Source organism: Tursiops truncatus, chromosome 13 (assembly GCF_011762595.2).
Source record: "Tursiops truncatus isolate mTurTru1 chromosome 13, mTurTru1.mat.Y, whole genome shotgun sequence".
Lineage (NCBI taxonomy): Eukaryota > Metazoa > Chordata > Mammalia > Artiodactyla > Delphinidae > Tursiops > Tursiops truncatus.
The window spans coordinates 80,583,925-80,588,960 of NC_047046.1; the positions used below are offsets into that span (position 1 = coordinate 80,583,925).

A 5,036-nucleotide genomic window follows, 5' to 3' on the forward strand; every position below is an offset into this window, starting at 1 on the left:
CTTCTCTTTTTCCAGTCTCAAGACTGTAAATGACTAATTTAGCTTTGGAAACAGTTTTAGCAAGTTTACTCCAAATAGCCTATAGATTGGTTTTCATGTACTGGAAGATGTAATTAATAACAAATAGGTATAACTTCTAATTTAACAGTTAAATTTAGAAATGACCCAAAATATGGAGTTTGTATTAGTGAGTCTAGGCAATTGAAAATTACCAAGGAAATTCTTAAGTAATATGAAGATTTTGCTTATAATATATTCCAGCACTTTTCCTAGGCAGTGAATTATTGCTGCCAAAAAGCAGTACAGAAACTGAGAATTTGAAAAATGACAAAACATTACAGGAGAGAATCATGAGTTTAAGTGAACCGGCAAATCTAGAGTGAAATCACTTCAATCTAAATGATAGACACAAATTTGAGAAAATGTGAACATTAATTCTGAACAAGTACTGTTCATCAAATATAGTTTTTATGACCTGCATTGTAAAACTGCTAGCATTCATGAATTAATTTCATATATCTGCATTATTCCATCATAAAACATTCAGGAACTCCCACCCCACACACATATTTCATTCCTTCAAATATCAAAAGGTAGATTTTTCTAGTGTGTAATATGATAGAAGATGGCAGGTAACAGAAAACCTTTTCCATTGGTTAACTGTCATCCTTAAATGATCTCCACACGCTTTAAAAATATACTGATTAAATCTTACAGTAACACTGATATTGAAGTACTCTAAGACGGAATCTCATTATAAACTTCAGTTTTTGCAGAGACATGATACATAGGAACTTCGTTTATTTTCCCAGGATCAAGGACATTTCAAGCTCTGAAACTGATACGCTGAGTAATAGGAACAGCAGAGCTGGTCTCAGAAGGGTGCAGATTATGCTGCTGCCTAGTTGATGAGATTTTAGAAAATTAGATCCCTGTTTCCAAAATCTGCCTTCCTAATTTGCTCAATGATGGTTGAAATTCTTTCCAACATAGCCAAATTCTTTCATCCCAGAGTTAATTGAAAACCTGAAACTGCAAGTAACCTGGTAGGCTTAAAAGAGTGACATTTTGCTTTGGTCAGGAAGTCAGTGAGAACAGGAGAATTCTAGACACCTTGATGAAAGATAAAGTTTTCATGGTAAAGGGAAGGAATTAAGATAGAGACGCTGGGGGTACTCATATAAGGTCCCCCATCTTGAACATTTTGCATATTTGCTTTGGAACTTTGCCTTTTGCTGCCATAACCCAGACTGAAGGATGCTTGACAAAAACATGGCTAAAATACGGTTATAGAAATGGAGCATTAGACCATGTAGCTTATAAATGGAGACTGTGGATGTGGATTACTCAAGCACAAACATATTCTCTTACTGTAGAAGTTGGATAAATCATATAATTCTATCATTATATCATTGTCACCATCTAGCACTTACCCATCTTTTAGAAGGCACTGTGAATGTTACTGTAGACCCTTAAAGCAAGAAGGAACCACATTCTTAGAATAAACTCAGAGAAGGGAAGGAAAGAAGTAGCATTTAAGATAATAAAACATTTATCCTCTCCTTAATTCATTACACTTGCTTTGCTTAAACTCAAATTTACTATATTTAATTAAGCTAACAATTATATACCTATTTTTGAACAATAAATAGAAAATCTATAGGATACATGCTGCAGAAGAGAAGATGAATGAAGTAGAACTCTACTATTAAGTGTTTACCAGACTTGGGAAAAGGGCAGTGACAAGCAGACACCTAACTGCCATATAAATGATAAAACTTTATATCTGCATAATGCCTTCATGTTAATATTCAATTTCACTCTAATATTCAAATTAATAACCATGAAGAACACAATTTTAATGTTTATAAATGAGGAAACTGAAAATCAGAGAAGCTAAGAGTCTCTTCCGTCTCTAAGTTTAAGGTATTTGTCTTATGTGTTATAAGAACATTTTTCACTTGATCAGTAATTATTTACTTAGCACCAAAATGCCACCTAAGTATAATATTGCTTCCTGGGCTGATGGGATTTACAATCCTCTGGGAAAACATGAATGAACAAACAAGGGCACTATAGCATGGAGGAATGTTATATTAAAGGTTTGCCCAGCATAACATATACTGGGTGCACTGTACTGGTTTTCTATGGCCACCATAACAAATTATTACAAACTTAGTGTCTTAAAGCAACACAAATTTATTATTCATCAGTTCTGTAGCTTAGAAATCCAAAATGGATCTCACTGTGTTAAAATCAAGATATCAGTAGGGTATCTTTTCCATAGGTTCAAGGTGAGAGTCCCTTCCTTTGCTTTACCAGCTTCCAGAGGTTTGCTGCCTTCCTTGCCTTATGACCCTGCTCCTTCTCTTCAAAGCCAGCGAAGTTGCATCCCTCCGACTTTGCTCCCTCAGTCACATCTCCCTTTGACTCTCCTCTTTTGCCTCCTCTTCTACATTTAAGGGCCTTTGTGATTATGTTCGGTGTGATTGGATAATATAGGATAATATCCTTACCTTAAGGTTGGATTTAGCAACTTACCTCCATCTGCAAACTTAATTTTCTTTTTCCATGTAGCCTAACATATTCCTAGCTTTTGGAGATTAGGACATGGACGACTTTGGTGAGCACCATTTTCCTGCCGACCACAGGTGCAAAGAAGAAAGTGGAAAAGGTTGAGTGTTTAGGAAAACTTCACAATGATTACTTCTGAAATATGATTGGGAAACAAAGTGCTGTAAGAATCCTGAAGAGGGAATAATGCTGATGCAGTGAAACAATAGCATATTGCAACTGACAAGCCCTCCCTGAAAGTAAATCTATACACACTCCTTCACCTCTCAAAGGCTGTAAAAGCTGAAAATATTCAGGACAAACCTGTGAGAAAGCTCAAAAATACCTTGAAGATAAATGCTTCTGCCTTTAACAAATACTTAAATTGAGCAAGAAGCACCTAACACAAAAATTTGAGAATCTGAGGGATGTTTCTTAGCAACTTGTCAGAGAAAATTAACTCTTCATTTGTAATTTATGCATTTAAATTAGTGTTTTAATCCCCTCAAAATCAAGAAGTTCACAATTGTTGTCAACTGAAGAAGAAAAAAACATGTCACCAAAAGTTTTGGTTAGAGTATTATTACTTTTTTCTGTAGAAATCTTATTGGTCATACTACTACATTGTGATTTCAAATGAATTTTTAAAATTATATATATATATACATATATATGTACTTTATATATAATGTTTTAAAACATTAAATTGTCTTTACTTTTTTTTTTTTGCGGTACGCGGGCCTCTCACTGTTGTGGCCTCTCCCGTCGCGGAGCACAGGCTCCGGACGCCATGGCTCACGGGCCCAGCAGCTCCGCGGCCTGTGGGATCCGGGGCACGAATCCGTGTCCCCTGCATCGGCCGGCGGACTCTCAACCACTGCGCCACCAGGGAAGCCCGTCTTTACTTTTTAGAACAGTTTTAGATTCACAGAAAAATTGAGTAGATAGTACATACATCCCGCACCCAGTTTCCCTATTATTAACATCTTCTATTATTGTGGGATGTTTGTTACAATTAATGAACCAACATTGACACGCTACTACTATCCAAAGTCCATTATTCAGATTTCCTTAATTTTTACCTAATGTCCTTTTTCTGTGGCAGGATCTTATCCAGGATCCCATGTTGCACTTAGTCATCATGTCTTCTTCGGCTCCTCTTGGCTGTGACAGTCTGTCTGACTTCCCTTGTTTTTGAAGATTTTGACAGTTAGGATTACAGGTCAGGTATTTTGTAGTAGGTCTTTTTATTGGAAATTCTCTGTTGTTTTCTCATGATTGGACCAGGATTATCTGTTTGGGGAAGAAGACCACATAGGTAACATGCCATTTTTATCATGTCATATCAAGGATACACAGTATCCACATGACTTGACCTTGGTTACCTGGCTGAGGAAGTATTGGTCAGATTCTCCTGTGGAGTTACTCTCTCCCGGTCCTACCATACTGTCTCCTTGGAAGGAAGCTGCTATGTGCAGTCATCATTTGAGAAGTAGGGAGTTATGCTTCCCCTCCTCAAGGTCAGGGTATTAATATGTTATTTATATAGATAGAAATTATTTGCAATTCTTCTGCATGAGAGATTCATACCCTCCCCCCACTTATTTATTTATATCAATATGGACTCGTGGATATTTTTTTTTTTTCGGTACGCGGGCCTCTCACTGTTGTGGCCTCTCCCGTTGCGGAGCACAGGCTCCAGATGTGCAGGCTCAGCGGCCATGGCTCACGGGCCCAGCCGCTCCGCGGCATGTGGGATCCTCCCGGACCAGGGCACGAACCCGCGTCCCCTGCATCTGCAGGCGGACTCTCAACCACTGCGCCAACAGGGAAGCCCATGGATAAGTATTTTTATACTTGGGTTATAATCAAATACTACTTTATTTTGTTGTTCTAATGGTTTAAATAAATTTTTATTAGAAGTTGATGCTACTTAAAGTGTTTTAATTATCAGTAATAATGCAACACAAAGGCTATGTCTGTTACAATCAAATGTTATATAATTTTAATTCAATAAATTAGATTAGATATTCTGGGTGTGTAACTCCTTCCTTAGCCAAAACTATAGTGTTTATGATTACAAATGTAGGATTTTAAAATCACAGAGAAAGTTCAGTTCCCAAACAATAGTGTAGATAGAATATTTTATTCAGGACCACCCGTTTAAATAATGACGAGCCTATTTCTTTCCATGTCCTTTATTATCTGACAGTTGAATTGACTAAATGGATCTAACTAGAGAAGCATTCTTTATATTTGAACTAAAATTCGAGATACTGAGAACAAATAATAACAGAATAATTGCTTTTAGAACTCAAACTTCCCCGCAGGCATATTTCGCAGGATTCAAACGATCTAAAATAAAATTACTCTTACCAAAGTAACATACAGGGTCCACATACCGGTTCAGGAGCACTTTGAATATATTAAATATATAGATTATTGTGAGCAAGAATGCATTTCTCTCTTGCCTCACCTCTTTG

General features: G+C 36.8%; 1 long non-coding RNA gene across 1 annotated transcript; it reads right to left on the bottom strand.

The window, feature by feature from the left end:
• Nucleotides 1-1,451: 1,451 nt before the first annotated feature.
• LOC141276270 (uncharacterized) lies at nt 1,452-3,845 on the bottom strand. Its single transcript, XR_012325542.1, has 3 exons — nt 3,636-3,845; nt 2,542-2,709; nt 1,452-1,471 (listed from the first exon to the last, which is right to left on the bottom strand). It is a non-coding gene; the product is annotated as an uncharacterized lncRNA (long non-coding RNA).
• Nucleotides 3,846-5,036: the final 1,191 nt, after the last annotated feature.